This window comes from Ornithorhynchus anatinus, chromosome 2 (assembly GCF_004115215.2).
Source record: "Ornithorhynchus anatinus isolate Pmale09 chromosome 2, mOrnAna1.pri.v4, whole genome shotgun sequence".
Taxonomy (NCBI): Eukaryota; Metazoa; Chordata; class Mammalia; order Monotremata; family Ornithorhynchidae; genus Ornithorhynchus; species Ornithorhynchus anatinus.
Window position 1 is genome coordinate 19,302,698 of NC_041729.1, and position 22,281 is coordinate 19,324,978.

At 45.3% G+C, this 22,281-nt stretch overlaps 1 protein-coding gene across 6 annotated transcripts in view; it reads left to right on the top strand.

Moving 5' to 3' along the window:
- The first annotated feature begins 317 nt into the window (after positions 1–317).
- The window catches only part of CCDC63 (coiled-coil domain containing 63), a 48,116-nt gene continuing 26,152 nt past the window's right edge, over positions 318–22,281 (top strand). For 2 of the 6 annotated variants that reach the window (XM_029048285.2, XM_029048309.2), the window contains exons 1-4: positions 318–332; positions 7,748–7,891; positions 11,462–11,626; positions 16,980–17,090. The gene's annotated coding sequence lies outside the window, so the exon portion shown is untranslated. Of the gene's footprint in view, positions 333–7,736; positions 7,892–11,461; positions 11,627–16,979; positions 17,091–21,059; positions 21,164–22,281 lie in introns of those variants that run through there. The other 4 variants (XM_007655350.2, XM_007655375.2, XM_007655356.3 and 1 more) reach the window with 3 other exon arrangements.

Consider the following 22,281-nt stretch of genomic DNA (forward strand, 5'->3'; position numbering starts at 1 on the left):
GTATGGAAAGCATCTGATCTCCCTATCTCTTGCTCTCTCTTCTCATTTCTTTTCCTCCCCACCTCTATTTCCTCACTCTTTTCTTTCTCTTCACTCTACTCCAGCATGGCCTGAGCTTCCTGCACTGGGACTCTAAGGTTTGAAAGATCCAAGTATTAGTTGAGTCCTACTCAACTTAGAGTTCTCAGAATATAGAGGAGGCTCTAGCACTGTAGCCTGATTGATTGTCCTGCTCCATGTCTTTTCCTTCAGATCCCTACAGAGGTGGAAGAACAAGAGGTGACAAGCTCCTTTCTCTCTGCTTTAGCTTCAAATGGAGGAGATACATTCAGGTACTGAGTTCCTCCCCATGATTGGGATCATCCTAACCATAAGATGGAATAAGCACAAAGAATTCTGGGCAGCAGGACAGTTGGGTTTGACCTTAGGCAAATCTGTAGCCTGACTGAACTTTATACTGAATATCCTTTGGCGTAGTTAGTGAGCACAAGCAAGTTAACCCACTTATATTTTGCAACTATGACTGGACACATTTTATTCGACTCAGAAACAGGATTGGCATTTCAAGAAAAATTATAATTAAAATATTCAATCTCAATTTAAAATCTTCTTTCAAATCCTCATGAATCACAATTGGGCAGAAAAGATAACAGTCCTAATCCCACCCATTGACCTCAGGGTCCTCTGTGACCATTAGTGGAAACCCACCACAACTCCTCCCTCTGCACTTTCCCACTCCCTCCCTACTCTGACCTTCACTGCGGCTGCTGCTCTGGGCTAAGCACGGCCCGGCCTATCAGGAAGGGGTGCACACATGCAGACACAAGTAGGGACACGTGCGCACTCTGGGGAGGGAGGGGAGGCAACTTTTAGCCTCGGGGGGGCCTTCTGGCTTCCACTGCCTTGGATTCACCAGAAGTAATTAAACAGTAGAATTTATGGAACACTTACTGCGTGCAGAGCACTGTACTAAGCACTTGGGGGAGTATGGTATAGTAGATAGACATGATCCCTGCCCTCAAGGAGATGTCAATCTAGTGAGGAAGACAGAAAATAAAACAGAATATAAGTAGGGGAGGCAAACGGGAGTAAACCGCTGTAGAGGTGGGGTGAGTATCAAAATACTGTATTCTTACAATACAATACAATACAATACAATACAGTAAAATGAACAGTAATGTGGATTTTGACTGGTCCTGAGATGAGAAAATGGGTGGGGGGTGAATGACTAATTGGTCCTAAGGAAAGAAAAGATGGAGAATATTGAACTTTTCTGAACTTCTGTGAAGTGCTATGTTTAGGGCGTATATGTGAGAACACGTGAGATGTGAACTCCAGGAATAGGAGAGAGAACAAAGTTCGGTGAGGCAACTGGCCTGGACAGGGATTGAGTATTGTGCTGAGTGATGGTTTAGGTGTCACCAGTCACCTATTGAGCCTTCACTGTGTTCACAGCATGAAATTGGGAACTGTGGGGAATTGTAAAGGAGGTCAAACAGTCCCCGCTGTCAAGGAGCCCATAGTCTATCAAGGATGTGGCATCCATTTCAGGTGAAGAGAAGATAAAGAATGAAGACTCTTTCTGAGAGAAAGTGCTAAAGATGGGTTTGGATAGATTCACATATGGTAGGCCTGGCAGGAAAAATGAAAGAGGTTAGAAGGCTCAAATAGAGTTTAAATAGACTTGTGGGTATTTGGTGCATTATTAGAAGGAAAAGTAGGGATTTTAAGTGGTATATTCCTAGACAATAGATCAATCTTGAGGAGATCCCCATTTACGCAGTGTCTCCATGGATCCACTGATGGTGACAGGATACTGGTTTGGATGGGCCATTGTTCTAACCTAGGAGGGCATTCCTTAAATCCTCATAACCAAAGCAGCTAAAACTTACTGAGCCACAATGCTAGAATACAGATTTAGCACTATGGAGTGGTTACTCTGATCATAAGTAGATCCTGCAAGTTGAAAAACTTGCATACATTTTGCCACTTTGTTACACCTCTGCTGGCCTACTCACTTTTCGCATTCCTTGCCCAAGCAGGTACACAACTGTTGGGGAAAAGAGTGCAGGTGATATTGTACAAACCACTCTCTCTATAATCAATTCTTTCACACAAGTTCTCTATCCTGAAGTCTCCAGTCCAAGGCTCATCCTTCATTCCCAAATGAGTCTCTGTCATCGGCCTCATCATCTTCTGTTCTTTTGAAAATGTTGTTTTCCACATGAGTCTGTCTGTCCCCTCCTCAAACCAAAGCAGGCTCTGTGTGGGTTGGGCGCAAAGAGCCGTTCCAGAGTACGTCACGGCTACAGCCGTTTCCGATGGCGATGGAGTGGGAGTTGGCAGCTAGCAGGAAGAGAGATCCAGGGGCAGCTGCCAATGTCTTCAGAGGCAAATGAGAAAGAAACATGGTCATGTCATCTAACTGTGGCAGGATGGAACCTGGGGATTGCTGGGCAGAGCCAGCTGGCTCTGGTAGAGATTAGAGGTGAGCAGTTTCGAAGCTGTATTCAAGTTGTTATGTTATGTTGTGAGAGGGAAGCAAAAAAAAGACATGAGGAAATATAATAAGTAACACCATAGGCTGAAGCCAGGACTTCCATCAAGCACAAGGTCTCAGATCCAGAACTTTTTTCCTATTTAAAAAACATAAAATGTAGTTTTATTTTTTGGAGAGTCCAAATCTTGCCTTGGCCAGGGAGAGGAAGGAGGAATCTGGATTCTTGTTTTCTAACCCCAAAGCCCTAGTTAAAGCCATACTGGCTTTTAGTCAACTTCCAGTTATTCACGACTAATTATCTATTTGTGGACTATCCAGGTTGTGTTTCTTCTCTCTCTCTACTATTGTCTTTTGGTTATTTGCTGTTGATTAGCACTTCTACCTGAGGGTGGCAAGGAAATAAAAGGAGACAGACTGGTCAAACTGGTCCACTTTACTCGCTGGTTGAGGGGTTTGTCTAAAATGAGATTTAAAAAAAAACTTATCCGGAGATTTTAAATATCCATACCACCTAATTAAGAATTGGCTATCTTTGCTCTTGCTCCTTATCTTTGTAATTGAGTGCCACAGGTTCGGGGTGATGATCAAGCTAGACTAACCTCTCTCTTAGTGATGGGGGAATAGCCCAGGGTTGGTGTGACTTTTGTACCCCAGCTCTCTTTTTCTTCCCATTTCTGACCCTCTCCAAGTTCCAGGACTCTAGTTCCAACCTGCAGTCCCGAGGAAAGTAGAAGTGAGAGACCCTGCTGGCTGAAGCTGCTGCTCTGAAGCTGTCCTGTGGCTGGTCAGAGGACACAGCTGGCAGCTGGATCAGGGTTGCTTAGCAACCTGAATGCAGATTTTCATCCTGTCAGAAATGTTTCTCTCAGCAACTTGGCTGGGAGTCACAAAAGGAGGATCACACTTAACAAATCAAGTTTTTAAGAAAAGGAATGTTTAGGGCTGGAGGGAGTCTTGCATCTGTTTATTTGCTCACCGGAAAAAATGCTGAACCCCGAATGAATAAGATGGAAAAGTAAAAGCCCCAAGGTAAAGGGTGAAAAATACTGGAGGGGGGGAGAATTGGTTGTCCAGAAAAGAGAAAAAGGAGCTAAACTCCTTTTGTGGGGAGGAGGATAAAAATACTTAGAATTACATCCTTTTGCTTCCAGGAGGTCAAAGAACTTCACAGAATAATAAGATCTAATTGCCACAAGGGCTTCGTGTGAGATTGAAAAGGGAAAGGAATATGAGTTATTTCTCTCCTTCCACAGCTGTGTGTATGGTGGCCCCTAAGTTTCAGGACTGCAGATCCCAAGTCACTGGGGATATTTCCCATCCCTTTGCAAATAAGACAAAAGATACTCATAATGGTAATGGCATCAAGGGAGGGGGAAACCTGTGAGGAAGGGAACAGAAGCAGGTGTTGTAAGTGTGGTTGGCAATGAAAGGAGATGCTGAGGACAGAGGCCAGAAGGACATCGAGCAGATATTGAGAAAAGAGAAGAAAAGAAAAACAGAGTCTAATCTAACCTCCAAGGACCTCGTATGGAGGAGAAAAAATAGTTGCTGATGGTGAGGAGAGAAGGGGACCATGAGGGTGAGTAACTCATAGAGACCACAAGGATAAGTTGGAATCCACGGATAAGTTTTAGAAGCAGGGTTGCCTAGTGGACAGAGCATGGGCCTGGAAGTCAGAAGGACCTGAATTATAATCCCAGCTGCACCTTTGGTCTGCTGTGTGATCTTGGGCAAATCACTTCACTTCTCTATTCTTCAGTTACCTTAAAATCCCTTTAAAATGGGAATTAAGACTGCGAGCCCCATGTGGGACAGGGGCTGTGTCCAACCTGATTACTTTGTATCTACGGTGCTTAGTAATAATAATAACAATATTTATGGTATTTGTTGCCTGGCACAAAGTAAGCACTTAACAAATACCATTAAAAAAATCCAAATGAATCGAACTTCATCTCAGCTCCAGAAATCATAACAAACAGTTCCCCTATTCTAGAAAAAAGCACAAGAGGGGGCGGGTTTGAGGGCTCTTGAGTCTGTTCCGTTTCTAAGCTTCCCCCAAAGGATGCTCAATGTCAAAATCCTGGCCAAATGCCGAACAACGGGAAAGAAGAAGCAATGCAAGTCAGGGATTCAGATAACCATGGGCAGAATCCAGGATAAGGTGTTTGATAGAGAAGGTGCAGAACAGAAGAAAGGCAGAGGAAGCAGCTGCATCATTCACTTCTGAGCCTGTTTAACCTCAGAAACTCCTGCACCCTGAGGGAGGCAGGAACCTTTTCTATTTAGGGAGGCAGAGAGTCAGCCACCACCAGCTCTACGTCATCTCAGGGGCGGGTTCTCCAGGCAGCTGGGAGGAAAGAGGTCTGAAGTTGTGTAACACCAACACGGAAATTGCATTATATAAGACAGGCCCAAGGTCAGAATGGAAAACTCTCTTCTCCCCAGGGAGGCCCGGTTGCTCAGAGTTTGGGACCACGACGCTACAAAGATACACACACCTAATTTAGCCTTACCTAAATCACTTCTCTTCCAAGAGGCCTTCCCTGATTAAGCTCTCATTTCTCCTACTCTCCCTTCTGCATTACCTATGGACTGGAATCTGTACCCTTTAAACCCTTGATGTCTGCCCCATCCTCAGCTCCACAGCACTTATGTACAGACCTGTAATTTATTTTAAAGCCTGCTTTCCCCTCTAGTCTGTAAACTCCTTATGGGCAGGGATCATATCTACCAACTCTGTTGCTCTGTACTCTCCCATGCATTTAGTACAGTGCTCTGTACACATTAAGTACTCAATAAATATCACTGATTATTATTAGTAGCAGTAATAATTATAATAGTATTTGTTAAACACTCACTATGTGTCAAGCACTGTGCTATGTGGTGGGGTAGATACAAGATAATCAGGACCCACATGGTGCTCACAGTCCAACTAGAAGGGAGAGCAGGTATTGACTCCCCATTTTGCAGATGGGGGAACTGAGGCACAAAGAAGTTAAGTGACTTGCCCATGGTCACACAGCAGGTACATGACAGAATCAGAAACAGAACCCATGTCTTATGACTCCCAGACCTGTGCTGTTTTTACTAGGCCATGCTGTTTGAATAGGAAATTGAAATTGATTATGAAACTGAAATGATGGGCCATTTTCTCTTATTTTGCTCTTCTCTGCAAGTGATGTGGAACTCAGGGGCATTCTTAGATTTTCAGATTTGTTCCTGTTTGTTCCCCAGAATTTGCATTCAGGAATAAGCCCTCCGTTTAAGTCACCAACTGTTTTTGAATCTTTTCTCAGGCTCCACAGTAGACAAGGCACCGAACAAGTGTCCCTGTCCCCTAGGAATTTACAAATGTGAAAAGCAATTCACTATTCTCTTCCTCTTGTGTTAGTTTGCCGATTTTCCTCTCATATGACTTGATTTGAGCTGGAAGAGCTATGCGCGGCAGTGAGGCTGAGGGATTAGAGAGCCTGTTCCTTATAACAACACTATATTTGCTGAAGGATTTTGAAATGGAGAGGGGGTTTCATGGGAGGGTAACAGGGAGCCGAGCTGAAGGGAAAGTGGCAAAGGAGGAATGAAAATGGGAATAGAAGAAAGGGATGAAGGGGGTGACAGGAGTTTCTCTTGATTGGTGAAGAAAACAGCAGAGGAGAAAGGGGAAGATAAGTTAGAAAAGAGTCTTTTCCAATTATTTCCCAGACTTGGTTCTTTCCTGTAAGAATGGTTAGTGATATAAAATTGCCAGGTTGCTCTGTCCCTGCTCCCCTGGAAAACAGAATCAATCAACCATTCATATTTATTGAGCGCTTACTATGTGCAGAGCACTATTTTAAATATTTTGGAGAGTATGGTATAACAGAGTTGTAGACACAATCCCTGCCCACAGTGAGCTTACATTCAGACAGGTATAATAATAATTAATAATTATGTTTTTGTTAAGTGCTTACTATGTGCAAGGCACTGTACTAAGCTCAGGGGTGGATAAAAGAAAATTGAGTTGGGCATAGTCCTGGTCTCATGTGGGGCTCACAGTCTCAATCCCCATTTTTATGGATGAGGTAACTGAGACCAAGAGAAGTGAAGTGATTTGCCCAAGGTCACACAGCAGACAATATAAATACACAAATTAAATAGAGAAATTTTAATCAATGACTTTTTTAAAGCCCCTGTCGGCTTCTGAATTATGCTGTGAGTAAAGCTGGAGGTGGTTTTGCAGAAGCTTGGTGCCCACACAATTCAGGAACTCCTTTTATCTTAAAAGAGCTCTATGGCTCAGAAAAGTGGAATTGACTGATATTTGGTGTCTCTGAATATCTTCTGTGGTCATGAGTGGTGGTCCTCATGTGATCCCAGAGTACGTGGGATCCTCCAAATGTCAGTCTTCTCGTCTGTAAAAATGGACCATATTACCCTCAAGAGTGGGAGGAAGAAGGTGGAAAGGGAGATGGAATGTGGAGTTAATGTCTTAGGTACATTAGGACTTTTAAAGAAGCCTGTTGAAATGGACCCTGGACATATGGGACCACTCCAAAGTTGTCTGGGGGGAAGGAGGGAGGGGCTATTGTCCCCAAAGTGTCCCTTGGGAGGGGAGAAACCAGGACTCCATGGTCAAAGCAAAGTGAAGATGGAAGCCGCAGTCAGCTACTTTGTGGCTGAGGAGATCTGGTCTTTGGCTTAAATGTTTTTTAAGTAATAAACTTTTTCTTTAAAAAGCACAAATTAGAGAGAGGGAAACTCTTGAATTTCAGGGGAAGGGTCAAAAGAGGGATATTAAAAGATAAATCTTTAAAATGTTTTCATTCATTCCCCATGTCAATTACATCCAAGTTACCCAAGAATGCCCCTCAGTCAGTGAGTCAGTTAGGAAGCTGGATCTAAAATGGGCCTAACGATGTTCCAGACACTTGAAGAGAACAGAGCTTCTTTGGCATATGTTGCATGGGACTTTTTCTTAGATAATATTCAGTAAAACTCTAAATCGGTTCAAATTTGTTGAGGGAGAGAATAGGGATTTTAATTGCAACCATTTTAACTGCACTTAGCATCTGCTACACATGCCAGCTATATATACAAGCAACATATGCCTTAAAATGGAAAAATAATAAATGCAAATCTTCTGGATAGTTAGCTTATTCATAAAAAACAGGTGAAGAGTTTGCAGATATCTCCTGTGAAGGGATCCTTGGGTTTGGAGTCTTCTGGCTAACTTCCAAAGTAATTAAATCTAGATTCATCTTTTTATAGCAGAAGAAATGCACCATTGTGAAGGAGACCTGGTGTTGAACCAGGAAATTCTGGTCTTGCCTTTGACTTGGTGTTTATGGAGCAGCAAGTTCTGCTCAGCGAATGTTGTCTTTGAAAGCAGTCTTGCTTCAGATAGTAAGCAAGGTAAGCAATAGCCTCTGGGTGGTGAATGGCAGGAATGATGGCACAGTCTTGACATACTCTTTTGTGACATCCAAGTTGGCTTCTGAACCAGAGAACTCATCAAGGTGACCTGTACCCTGTACAAAGTACCCCCCAAACATCCAGAGACCAACTCTTAAGAGGGCACTGAGTGGAGCAGTGAGACGGTGTATACGATCCAGCTGTCCGGGACCACCATTGCCATGTTCTGTGGAGCACCTGCCCATCCTCATCTCCCTGGGCCTGGCACCTGACCTAGCCCATTCTCCAAGGACCAGTAGTTTTTCAGGCACAATCCAAGTCCAGATCCAGTGGCCCCAGAGAGTTGTCCCTCTTTTCTACATAGGTGGTACAATGTGATGATGTCACACATGACAGTTCACATGAGGGGGAAGGCCAATTGGGCTTGGGCACATGTGGTCCTAGAGCTGGTTTTGTATGTAAGGTGCCATTCAGTCATCAGTTCTTTGAAAGAGGGACCAGGTACTCTCCTTGTGCCCTAATAGGCACCCTCCCACCCCATTCTCCATACTCTCCCAACCAATCAAGCAGTGGTATTCACTGAGTGCTTACCGTATGCAGAACACTGTGCTGAGCACTTAAGAGAGAACAATTAAATCAGTAGACAGGATCCCTGCCCTAAAGGATTTGGGCTCTGAGAAGCTGTGCAAATGAGTCCAGTTTAAGCTGTTGAATAAATTAGGCCAACTCTAGGCTCTAAGTCAGTCAATCAGTAGTATTTATTGAGTGCTTACTGTGTGCAAGCACTGTACTAAACACTTGAGAGAGCAATATGATAGAATTGGTAAACATGATTCTGCCCTAAAGATTCTGGCTCTGAGAGCTGTGCAATTGAGCCGAGTTTAAGATGTTGGATAAATTAAGATAAATCTAGGTTCCAGGCCTCATTGGAGAAGTTATATCTAGTGGGGTAGCTCCCAATCTATGACTTATATGGACTGATTTGACCTTGGGAGAGCCAAACTTATCATGCAATATTTTGGTCATTCCATATGAATGACCTGAGGAGAGGGAAAACCCATAAACTCCTACTGGGCAGACACTGAAATTAGTTACAGATTCCCTGAGATCACCTGAATTAGGCTTAATTTTGGAGAGTAAAGTGAGAGGGGGTTTTGCAGGGCTAATCATGGCACTGGCCAAGAGAATGCAGACAGCTTTGGGGTGAGGTATAGTAAGTGCTTAAAAGCTGTACAGAGTGCAAAAGCATCAGCTGCCTCGTCAAACAGAGTCACAAAGTCATTAATGAATTCAATTTAAAATGGGGCACTACCTGGGGCTTGGGCCCCAGTGCTCTCACAGTTTTCTCTGCAGGATCTTGAATATGGACAAGGAGTTCTCTTGCAGTGGCCTAGAGAAGAGTACCTCTTCTTAACTCATCAGTATCACTTGCTTTAGTAGCCTCAAGGTGGCTTCAGAGATTGACCTCCTGGGGTCTAGGAAGTCCCTGATGCTTATAAGGAGAGAAGAGATGAGACCAAAATCTTCTTGCCAGGGGACTACTGTAGCTGGGGAGCCATCTCTGCAAGACAAACATGCATGACCTCAGCTCAGACTGACTTTGTAGTCTTTTCAGGAGACTGTCTCCCCTGTCTGTCAGTCTTCCTCTTTTCTGTTACATCTTAGTTAGGCCCAAACTTTATGCAGTTCCAACAACTCTCTGGTCATGGTCGTCAGGGATCCGCTGTGAGCTACACTCTTGCAGAGTTCTGAAGCAGAAGACTGAATCAGCTCCCATGTCTCAGCAGAACACCAGGGCTTCCGCTGTTGATTCCCTTCTATCAAAAAAGCGCACATTTCAAGTCACTCAATTTCCCTCTATTTCAATCTGCAGCTGGGCATCAAAGCTTCTGCTTCCTGCCACTCATTACAGGGGAAGAAAATCAACTTTCATTTTCAGAGAGGTCTCTGACCTCCTCGGGGAGCCAGTGGGGTTCAATCTCATCTGCTCTAATTTGCAAGGCCTGAGTGATGGCATTTTTGCCTTCTGTAACGTTGTCTGACAGCAGATCTGGAAATTAAATAAAATAAATTGTGGTATTTGTTAAGCGCTTACTATGTGCAAAAACTGTTCTAAGCGCTGGGGGATACAAGGTAATAAGGTTGTCCCATGTGGAGCTCACAGTTTTTTAATCCCCACTTGACAGATGAGGTAACTGAGGCACAGAGAAGTTAAGTGACTTGCCCAAGGTCACACAGCTGACTAGCGGTAGAGTCGGGATTAGAACCTGTGACCTCTGACTCCCAAGCCCACACTCTTTCCACTGAGCCATGCTGCTTCTCTTTAGATGCTATTGGATCCTATTGCTATTTAGATGCTATTAAATTAGATGCTATTGGAATTGTGTTCTCCCAATGCATTATTTTAGAGAGAGGGGAGGTTGGAGAAAGGGAAGGGCAGGAGACACATGTGGAAAGGATGCTGTAAAAAGGCCTTCAATCAATTAATCAATAGTATTTATTAATCACCTATTGGGTGAAGAGCACTGTATCAAAGGCTAGAATTATAAGGCATAATCCTTGCCCTCCAGGAGCTTGCTTCCAACCAGAGAGATTGAAACAAAATTATTCACAGAAAGAAGAGGTGAAAGGAAAAATGGATATGCAGATGAGTAAGTGCTTCATTAGTAGGGTACATAAGTTGTACATAAGTACATAAATTGTTGCCAATTTGTACATTCCAAGCACTTAGTACAGAGCTCTGCACATAGTAAGCACTCAATAAATACTATTGAATAAGCTGATATGGACAGAAGTGGCTATGGGTTTAGGAGTAGAGAAGTAGTTGAGAGGGTATAGGATCTGGGGAGAAGGAAAAATTGGGTAAAGCCTGGAGGAAGTGTAATTGCAGAAGGGCTTTCAAGATGAAGCGCTTTCAAGATGTTAAAGCTGTAGACTAGTGAATTTAAACGGGGAAGGAATCCCAGGCAGGAAGAGGGTGTGAGCCAGGAGTTGGAGACAGGAGTGATGAGAATGAGGTACAGAGAGTAAGTTAGTTTGAGACGGGCAAGCAGGGTGAATTAGGGAAGAGTGGGAGAAGGAAAGGGATAAGGTGGGATGAGAGAACTATTTGAGTGTTTCTCAGCCAATGCTCCGTAATGGGAAACCAATGAGGGTTTTGGAGGAGTGGGGAGACATGAGCATAATGATGTTTAAGGAAACTGATCTGGGCAGCAGAGGGAAGTATAGACTGGAGAAGGGGAACCTGGAGATAGGGAGATCAGTGAGGAGGTAGATTACAGTAGGTAAATTGGGATATGACAAGTGCCTGAAGCAGCTCTTTAGGTGGAGATGAAGGCAGATCCAGGAAATGTTAAGGAGGAAAAGCCACCAGGATCTGGCAACAGACTGAGTACCGGGGCTGAAAGAGAGCAAGTCAATAGCTTTTGAGTGGGTGGTAGTAATGGAAAAGGCTGAGGACAGCTGCACAGATGGGTCAGCCAGGAAACCTGACTCTGACAAGGGTCTCAGTGGACTCAGTCATGGAGACATCCACTTCTTTGTTTGATGACTCTTTCTACCCTACCGCAGCAGCAGGGCCTGCTCAAACCCATACCCTTCTCTCCTGTTCTGGGACCAACTACTCCAATGCGTTTAACCTGCTGCTGATGATCCGTACAGTTCTGCAAGGTCCACAAAACAACTGCTTGTTGGAGAGGCTGAGGGCCCGACACTGCATCCCTCAGGTGCCTACAGGTGAGCCAGGATCAGATTTCTAAACGACGTGCCCAACTCTGACCAACATTTGACCTTCACACTGGATCCTCGGGGTGTCTCGGTGGAGTAAACATTTCCTGAGGGACAGAAGGATTGAGAGACTGAAGCTCTTTCTCATGGGAGAATAAGTAACACGCCGTGATAAGCTCATCTGTCAGGGACACAAGGCTGAGGTTGTTTGGCTCTGCTGGGCTGGAGTTTTTTTTAACCCGTCTAGATTGGCAATTAAGTGGCACACAGAGAACTTGGGACTCTGAGTCAATAGGGCTTTTATTCTCCATCTGGGCCCTCCCTGGCAATTTGACTTGATATTAAATATCTAAATGTTAACCCTGTTGGAAAAATGTGGTGATGGTATGTTGGTAGTAGGCAAATGGGAAGGGCTATCAGACCATTTAAAAAAGATGAACAGTTCACTACCAAAAGCAAAATTCCTTCAGCATTCCATCTTCTGCTCATTCATCCCTGATCTGGGCCCCAGTGTAGCTATGTTACAGTCATTAACAGCTATCTAATGGCCAGTGACCCACAGTCTTAAGCATGCGGAATAGCAGCAGGCTGTTGGGACAAAAAATAATAATTAATAATTGTAGTATTTGTTAAGCACTTGCTATGAGCCAAGCACTCTACTAAGTGCTGGCATAGTTACAAGATAATAAGTTCAGACACAGTTCCTGTCCCAAATGGGGTTCCCAGTAAAAATAGGAAGGAGAACAGTTATTGAACCCACATTTTAAAGATGAGGAAACTGAGTCACCAGGAAGTTGAATGATTTGCCCAAGGTCACACAGCTGGCAAGTGGCAGAATTGGGATTAGAACTCAGGTCCTCTGACTCCCAGGCCATTGCTCTTTCCACTAGGCCACACTGTTGACAGTTGACTGTAGCAGCATGGCCTAGTGGATAGAGCATGGGCCTGGGAGTCAGAAGGACCTGGGTTCTAATCCCAACTCTGCTGCTTGTCTGCTGTGTGTCCTTGAGCAAGTCACTTAACTTCTCTGTGCCTCAAATACCTCATCTGTAAATTGGGGTGACCCCCAGTAGGGACGTGGACTGTGTCTAAACTGATTACCTTGTTTCTACCCCAGTGCTCAGTACAGTGCCTGACACATATAAAGCACTTAACAAATACCATCATTATTATTATTAGAAGCTATCTTAGCCTTGCCCACAGCAATCAGGAAAATGGCAGGTCTCCTCTAGTGGAGACTTAGGGATGATCGATCGTGATTGGAAGAGAGAGCATTGAAAATGTGGCCCAGGGATTCGAACACTCAATTCGTCAGCACAGCAAAGAACATTCTTTACATGTGCTTAGTGTGCGAAGGACTTTTAGTCACACAATGGTTTTTTTCAATTGCCCTCCCACACAGTGATACAGTTTTCTAGCTGTGGGGCTGCCTCCCAAAATGAAGGCAGCTGCCTATTTATAGACACACCACTTTTGTTTATCATGATGATGGAGAAGCCTCCATCCAGTCACGAAGAGTATAGGACTGAAAATGTGCATGAAGGAACTGATTGTAGTGATGGTGGTTTGTAAGTGCCCCAGCAGTTGTGTTCCTGCTGGGACTAGAATTTTACTTACAAAAACATATTTCTGGCCAAAGTGACTGAAGCATAGCTCTCTTGCTGTGCTGTAGCAGCACAGACCAGCACGATTACCACGGGAGCAGACTTGATGGCCGCTGTGGTCTTCATTGCCCACGTTTGCCAGCTATTTTTAGAACTCTTGCCGAGGCTGTCCACCCAGCAGGGTGTTCTAGGTGGGTCTTTGGTCAGAAACTTTCAAAATGAGTCTTTGCTGTTGAGTAAAACCCCAGCAGTCCTAAATCTGGTTGTTTCCCCATGCTGAGGTAAAGAGTGGGTTGGATTTGTGTTTTGAGGTGGAGGGAGATTACTGCCACTAAGAACCAGAGGGAGATTACCCTTCAAATCATCATATGAAATCATGTTGGCCAGAACCCCTGGGCTATGAGAAACCCCTAACTCTCTCTCCTTGGAGCTGGCAACAGTGTCTGCTTCCCACTGCTCCCCTGGTAGAGATGGAGAGGAGTGGAGGGGAACTTAGAGGAGTAGACTCAGAACTACAGATGAGGTAGTCAGGTTGTCCATCCCAGGGTGCTGGAGGCTTGGGGGCACATTTTTTGTTGTTGTTGGAAGTCTTTTTGCAGTCCCTATCCCTCACAGACTCCAACCTTCAAGAAAGGGATGATTGGGACTCTGAACATGTAAGCTCCTTGAGAACAGGGATCATGTCTATTTACTGTATTTTACTCTCTCTAGAACTTAGTACAGTATGCAATACAGTAAGCAGTCAGTAAATACCATTGATTTGATTGATTGATTGATCAATCAAAGGGCTTCCTGAAAATTCCAGGAATATCTGGGGCCTCCTCTAACTCTTATCCCTTACGCTACATTTAAAAGCAACTTGAGAGTCCAGGGCTGTTGTGAGGAGGCTAAAGAGGAAGTTTATGGGGGGACTTGTTTTGACCCCGATGCAAGAATCTTGAGGCAGCATGGTGCCGACAGCTTCCTCTCCAAATCATCTTTCAATGGTGGAGGAGCCCGGACAGAGGAGAGCTCTGCCATCTGTCTCCCCCGATTAGACTGTGAGCCTATCATTGGGCAGAGATTGTCTCTATCTGTTGCCAAATTGTACATTCAAAGCGCTTAGTACAGTGCTCTGCACATAGTAAGCTCTCAATAAATACTATTGAATGAATGAAAAGGAGTGTCTTGTAACATCGATCCATCCCCTTTCCCACCAACCTCCAGGCACCATGACACCATTCTTAGGTTCCTAAAGGCTGGTTCCTCCTCCCCAGCAACCATCAGTAATGGAAGTACAAATGGTTGAATCTGGGATCTCTGATTCCATTTCCCGTCAAGGCTGCTCCACTCTACTGGACTTCCCTCCTCTTCCCTACCCTCATCTCATGTTAACTGATCTAAATACCTCCAAAGAGAAGTGAAGGGAGTTTATTAAAAGAATCAAAATTGCTAAAAGGGCAAAGATCAGTCTTCAACTGCCTGCGAGGCACCCAGTACATTCTATCCTCCTTATGTGACCTTTGTCATCTCCTTTGAGGAACTCAGGGCCATTAATTTTTTTTATGGTGGTTGTGTCCAGAACAGCAGTTTCTGTGCCCTGTGATAAGATAAGAGGGATCCAATGACTTTAGTGGCTGAGCCCCATCAAGGTCTCAGGGAAGAACCTGTCACCATTTCCTCTTTCCCACAGGTTGGGGAAGGAGGCAGAGCTAGGGAAGGGAGAGGTGAACTCCAGCTTCCTTTATCCACTCTGGCCTTTTTTGTGTCAACATTTTCCTCTGCACCTTCTTCCTAGACTGTTTATGAAAATCACTTCTGCAGGTTCACTTTTAACCTGCATCTGTCCTGCTTTGACCCACAACCTCTTAACTCTGCTGCTTCCCTTAACTGTAATTGTGACTGTGTTTGTAATTGACCCATCACAAGAATTCAAGCTCTTTAAGGGCAGGGATCATGTCTACCAACTCTACTTGTATTATACTCTCCCAAATGCTTAGTACAGTGCTCTGCTCACAGTAAGCACTGTGCTTAGCACAGTGAGCGCAGTAAGCTTACACATAGTAAGTGCTCAGTAAATACCACTGTTTGATTGAGAGTCCTCCAAGTCTCTTGCAGCCTTCTGGTGTTGTGTGTCCTCTAGACTCTAATCTCATTGTGGGGAGGGAAAGTGTCTACCAACTCTGTTTTACTGTACTCTCCCAATCAATTAGTACATTGCTCTGCATACAATAAGCACTCAATAAATATGATTGATTTGGGGGAGGAGTGTGGTGTCGAGTCCAAATCACCCCTCAACCAAGAGTGGTTCAACCTCAATCAATCAATCAGTGGTATTTATTGAGTGCTTACTATGTGCAGAGCACTGTACTAGGTGTTGGGAGAGTACAATGCAACAAAGTTGGTAGACACATTCCTTCACTTCCTGGGGGTCCATTATGCAGTAATCCCTTTCAGACTCCTGTGACCCTGTAACTCTTGGACTACATTGACTCTTGGACCTGAGATCAGACCCACTGACTATTGGTTTGAGCTCACTTCTGGTCGGCCTGTTAACTGGGATGCTGCAGTCCAGATTTGGGGCCAGGATGGTTAGGCACAGACCAAATGCAAAGTGGGACAAAGAGGGCGGGGCCTCAAATTTGCAGCCCATGCAGGAGTCTGCTACAGAAGGGCTCCTGAAACTGCATTCTGTCTTTTTTTAGGTACTTGTTAAGCACTTACTATGTGACAAATACTGTTCTAAAGTTAACAAAATTGGAAATAATCCCTATCCCACATAGGGCTCACAGTCAAGGAGGAGGGAGAAGGTAATGATTGCCCATTTTTTGCAGTTTAGGAAACTGAAGCACAGAGAAATTAAGTGCCTTACCCAAGGTCACACAGCAGGCAATTAGTGGAGCCAGGATTAAAGTCCAGGTTCTCTGACTCCCAAGCTTGTGCTTATCAACTAGGCCATGCTACTCAGCTAAGAGCTCTGGGATCAATGTGGTGGTCATTCAGTCCTACCTTGCTGTGCTGGAGAAGCAAACTGCTTCCTGGCTGAGACTGGTTGAGGCTGGCCTCTCTCTGGGGTCTTAGAGACTGAGGTTTGACCTTGACTGTTCATCATCCCACCCGGCACCTTGGGCACAAAGTCGTCGGCCAAAGTCAATTTAAAGTTTGACATCCGCCTTTGGGACAGAACGGTCCTGAACGAGATCCAGGATTTTAGGGATACCAAATCCCGATGTGAATGTGGCACCAGCCGTGATGCTCCTGGAGGCAGCCTGTGATGTAACCCAGATATTTAAAGGGAAGATATATCAGTCAGTTCCATACATAGCCCAGTGACTCACAGGTTTCAAGTGTCAAAGACTGAAAAATGATTAAGTACAATTAAGGTTTAAAATTGTTATAAATAGGGATTAAATTGCATGAATTAGCTCTGCATTAGAGCAGATTTCTGTAGCCCACGTCCAGAGAGGTGCAAGTTATTTTAATTAGACAATCATGGGAATCATTATTTAATGAATCTTCAGTGTCAGTCAACTCTGCATGGAGCTTCTACTAAGGAAATTGGTCTTAGAGGGGAGTCCAGCAGGCCAGGGCAGGGGGTGACATGGAGACACTAATGGAGAGAGGTGTGACAGAAACAGAGACAGGAAATAAAGGGCTGTTCTGTTCTGTGGTTCTGTGAGGGAGCTCCCTGTTTGTTGCTTTCCTTTTTTCAGCAGGAAAAAGAGTAAAGAATCCTACAGATAACCCACTCTCAACCTCCGTTTCTCATTTCTCTCCAGGTCCCAGGAGATGGCGGGTTTCATAGAGGCAAAGTACCTGATGTCTGGCCTGATGTTTGGGAGAACTCTGCTTCTTGCAAGTGATTTGACCTGGATTGGATGGATGGGCAGGTGGGGGCAATATTTACCTGCTGCCATCCTTAGAGGGATCTGGTGAGGTCAAATAAAGGTGAAGGGCTCTGAGCAACTCAAAAGAGGTCTTCACCACAAAGGGAGGGCCAGGGCTCCACCCAAATGACTTCCTGCTTGCTATTCAATTGATTTGCTTAGTCATTACAAACTAGAGATTATCAAGTCTTGCTTCCTCCCTGCATTGCATACTACTGCTCCCAGACTCCTTTCAGTCTCTGGCTAGTCATGTGACTCCACCTTCCCGTCCAAGTAGCCCGCCCTGCTGTTATTATCAGTTGTAGTATTAGAATTTTAAAGTGATTACTCTGTGTCAAGCACTGTACTAAGCTAAGCCCTGGGATAGATGTAAAATAATCAGGTTGGGCACATCCTTGCCTCACATGGGGCTCAAAGTCTAAATTATTCTCTCAATGGTTGTGGCCTTTCCTGAGTGCCACCTCTTCTTGGCCAGTTTCCAGAGAAGTCAACAAAATCGCAGCCATGTCTGACTTGTGGCTGGCACAGAGCTCAATCATTGCCTTTCCAGATCATTAAAGTCTTAGGATCCCAAAGGGAATGGAGAGTCTGTCCTAAAGGTCAGCCCTACTGTTCTCTGTGGAAAAAAACCTGGGTCTTCCTTCTGCTACAGGGAAGGTCTCTTGTGTAGGTCTGTTACAATCAACCGGGAATTCTGACCCTGAGTTTGGTTGGGCATATGGCTATGTGGTCCCTCATTACTGTCTTTTCCTAGAGTCAGTCACATGATTATTATCATTATTGTTGTTAATAACAATGTGGTATTTGATAGGTGCTTATTATGTGTTTAGCACTATTCTAAGGTCTGGGGAAGATACAAAATAATCAGGTCAGAAACAGCTCCCATCCTTCACAGGGCTCACAGTCTAAGTACCAAGGAGAACAGGTATTTAATTCCCATTTTACAGATGAGGTAACAGAGGCACAGAGAAGTTAAGTGACGTTCCCAAGGTCACATGGCAGGTATGTTGTGGAGCAGGGATTAGAATCCAGGTCCTCTAACTCCTAGGCCTGTGACAGCTTGAACTGACAGAATCTGGCTTTCAAGCCAATGCCAGTGCCAGTAGTCAGTCATTTCGTTCTGGTTTTCCTTAGATTCCCAATTGGGCAGATCTTCATGTCCTCCCCCTAGCCTGGATCTCCCACCCACTCCATATACACCCAACCACCATTCTCTCCAACCTTCAAAGCATTATTAACGTCAAACCGCTTCCAAAAAGCTTTCCCTGATTAAGCCCTCTTTTCCTTGGCTCACTCTCCTTCTGCACTGTCTATGTACTTGGATATGTGACCTGTGGACATTTGATATGGGAAGCTGCGTGGCTTAGTGGCAAGAACCTGGGCTTGGGAGTCAGAGGTCATGGGTTCGAATCCCGGATCCCCCACTTGTCTGCTCTGTGACCTTGGGCAAGTCACTTAACTTCTCTGTGCCTCAGTTCCCTCATCTTTAAAATGGGGATTAAGAGTGTGAGCCCCACGTGGGACAACCTGATTACCAGTGCTTGGCATATAGTACGCACTTAACAAATACCATCATCATCATCATCATTATTATTATGGGCCTCAGTCATGGCTCAGTGGTAAGAGCACGGGCTTTGGAGTCAGAGATCATGGGTTCAAATCCCGGCTCGGCCACTTGTCAGCTGTGTGACTTTGGGCAAGTCACTTAACTTCTCGGTGCCTCAGTTACCTCATCTGTAAAATGGGGATTTAGACTGTGAGCCCCACGTGGGACAACCTGATCCCCCTGTGTCTACCCCAGTGCTTAGAACAGTGCTCGGCACATAGTAAGCACTTAACAAATACCAGCATTATTATTATTATTATTATTTGCTCCACTCCCAACCCCACAGCATTTATGTACATATCTATAAATTATATTTTATAAATTGCTTAGTTATATTAAAGTCTGTTTCCCCCTTTAGGCTGCAAGCTTGTTATGGGCAGGAAATGTGTCTGCTAATTCTGTTGTATTGGACTCTCCTACTCTTAGTGCGGTGCTCTGTACATAGTAAGTGCTCAGTAAATGCACTTTGGAGAAGCAGCGTGGCTCAGTGGAAAGAGCATGGGCTTTGGAGTCAGGGCTCATGAGTTCGAATCCCAGCTCTGCCACTTGTCGGCTGTGTGACTGTGGGCAAGTCACTTAACTTCTCTGTGCCTCAGTTCCCTCATCTGTAAAATGGGGATTAAGACTGTGAGCCCCACGTGGGACAACCTGATTCCCCTATGTCTACCCCAGCGCTTAGAACAGTGCTCGGCACATAGTAAGCGCTTAACAAATACCAACATTATTATTATTAAATGCCACTGCTTGATTTTCAGTGAGAACAGAGCTACTGGAAACTTTGCTCCCAAGGCAGACAGAGGGGAAGACAGAATTTTGACTCACAGAAGGGATAATGGGAAGGGATGAGGCATAGAACAAATCTCTAGAGCTCTCAAGGTTTCATTACCTCTTCTGTTTCTGCCCCCTCCCACCCCCCTTGGTTTCCCTAGTAATGGAAGTTCTCCATCTGTCAGTGAGAGTTTTATTTACTGCTTCTCTCTGCTTGCCCTCACTCTCAATTTGCCAGTCAAATTTGCCAGTCAATTTCCCCTCTAGACCGAAAGCTCCTTGTGGGTGGGGCACACGGGCAGGAAGTTAAAACTTTAGGCACTTACTTTGTGCCAGGCACTGTTCTAAGTGCAGGGGAAAATACTTTCCTAAGCATTTAGTACATAATAGTAATGCTTCTGCACAGAGTCATAACTCAATAAATATGTCAGCTTTATTGGTTGATTGATTGAAATGAAGCCAGCTCACCAGAGTGGTGTTTGTATCAGATGGGGCACTGCAAATAAACCTGGTCACTATTCATGCAGCCTCTTTCATACCCAGGACCTCTGATCCAACACAAGGACTTCAGAGTCACTTGCAGAATGAGACATAGAGGCAAAGTCAGGGAAGCACAGCCAGTCAGTAGCAGAGATACAAGCAGAGAAGCAGTGTTGCCTAATGGCTAGAGCATGGGCCTGGGAGTCGGAAGGACCTTGTTCATTCACTCATATTTATTGGCACTTACTGTGTGCAGAGCACTGTACTAAGCACTTCGAAAGTACAATTCAGCAACAGATGGAGACAATCCTGCCCACAATGGGCATCAGTGCTTAGAACAGTACTTGGCACATAATAAGCACTGAACAAATGCCATTATTATCCATGCCCACAACGGATTCTAATCCCGGCTCTGCCATTTGTCTACTGCGTGACCTTGAGTAAGTTCCTTAACTTCTCTGTGCTTCAATTCCCTCATCTGTAAAATGGGGATTAAGACTGTGAGCCCCACTTGGGACAACCTGATCACCCGTATCCCCCCCCCCCAGCGCTTAGAACAGTGCTTTGCACATAGTAAGCGCTTAAGAAATACCATTATTATTATTATTCTCTGTGCCCCAGTTACCTCAACTGTAAAAGACTGCGAGCCCCATCGTAGGTCATCGACTGTGTCCAATCTGATTCGTTTATGTCTACCCCAGGCCTTAATACAGTGCCTGGCATATAGTAAGTGCTTAACAAACACCATTAAAAAAATAATAATAAAGTGTTCTTGCTCAGGCTCCATCAAAGCAGACTAGGCTAACTTCAAAGCGGTCCCCATTCTGGTGTTTTGGTGGGTCGCAAGGGAGTGGGCGTCCCGTGTCGCCCACCTAGATTGAAGCTGTTTAAGGAGCAGGGGAAGCCAAGGCCCGGAGCTTGCAGACTCCGCGTCTCTTCCCTCCTTCCCCGACCGGCCAGGGAGCCGGAGAGCAGGGATGCTGGTGCAGCTCCAGCGGAGGAGCCGGGAAGGGGACGGGGCGGCTGGAATTCTTGGAATGTCCAGGGACCCCCCTCCCACTTCCCGGGAGAATGCACCACATGCATCATAAAGGCGGCCCTGTTTCAGCCCGCCCGGAGAACCCTCCGGCTGCCAGGGAGAGGAGCGGGGCCTCGGCCAGCAAGGGAGCGTCGCCAGCCGAAATCCCCGGCAAGAGGAGGCTCGATCTCCAGCTAATTCCCGGTAAATGCTGGAAAATGCGCAGCTCCGCGCAGCTCCGCGCAGCTCCGCTCCCGCTCAAACCTCGCAGCGCCCCCTGCTGACCACTAGAGGCCAACACCTCTCGTCCCTCCCAATCCATCGATCGATTCATTCATTCGATCGTATCTATTGAGCCCTTGCTGTGTGCAAAGCACTCTACTCATTCATTCATTCATTCAATAGTATTTATTGAGCGCTTACTATGTGCAGAGCACTGTACTAAGCACTTGGGATGAACAAGTCGGCAACAGATAGAGACAGTCCCTGCCGTTTGACGGGCTTACAGTCTAATCGGGGGAGACGGACAGACAAGAACAATGGCAATAAACAGCGTCAAGGGGAAGAACATCTCGTAAAAACAATGGCAACTAAATAGAATCAAGGCGATGTACAATTCATTAACAAAATAAATAGGGTAACGAAAATATATACAGTTGAGCAGACGAGTACAGTGCTGTGGGGATGGGAAGGGAGAGGTGGAGGAGCAGAGGGAAAAGGGGAAAATGAGGCTTTAGCTGCGGAGAGGTAAAGGGGGGATGGCAGAGGGAGTAGAGGGGGAAGAGGAGCTCAGTCTGGGAACGCCTCTTGGAGGAGGTGATTTTTAAGTAGGGTTACTAAGCGCTCACTGGATAGTATTTACTGAGCGATTACTAGGTGCAGCGCTCTTACTAAGTAAGCCCTTGGGAGAAGACAACAGAATGAGCAGACACGTTCCCAGCCCATAACGAGCCTAGAGGGGACATCCCCCAGGGTGGATATGGGGGTCCCCAGACTTGTAGTTTATCCCCTCTTCTCCCTCTGCCGGCTCCAGCTCTGCTCCCAGGAAGGACTGCAGTTGACAGGGGATTTTTCCGAGTGCCTCTGCTTTCTCTTTAAATTACTCTGGGGTGGAGAAGTGGTTAAGTCAAACTGTACGGTTTTCTAAATGAATTTCCTCCCTGCTGCCGGGTTTGACTTCTTGAAACCTTACCCAGCGCACCTAACAGCACTCCTGAAAAACCTCCAGCGGCTCCCCATTTCCCTCCTCGTCTAGCAGAAATTCCATACTTTTGGCTTCAGAGCTCTCCACCAGCTTTCCCTCTCCTACATCCTCCACTCTT